Here is a 223-nt window from a genome sequence, read left to right as displayed (position 1 = left end):
TCCTGAACCCTAGGCTGGATGTGGCAGCGCGGGGCGCCCTCGTGTGGGAAGATGCGGCGCTGCACTCCTCCTGGGCCTGCTGCTCTCGCCGCTCTAGGCCGAGCCCTGCGCCCCTGGGGCCATGCTCACTGCCCCCGCGGGCCTGGGCCCAGACCACCATCTGTCCTCTTACCGCTGGAAATTTGCTCCTTCTATTTTCTAATTCAATATGCATGCATACGAA

The sequence above is a fragment of the Crocuta crocuta genome, unplaced genomic scaffold (genome assembly GCF_008692635.1).
Source record: "Crocuta crocuta isolate KB4526 unplaced genomic scaffold, BGI_CrCroc_1.0 scaffold180, whole genome shotgun sequence".
In the NCBI taxonomy this organism is placed as follows: Eukaryota; Metazoa; Chordata; class Mammalia; order Carnivora; family Hyaenidae; genus Crocuta; species Crocuta crocuta.
The sequence above is the reverse complement of the archived record's forward strand: the minus strand, read 5'-3'. Positions refer to the sequence as shown.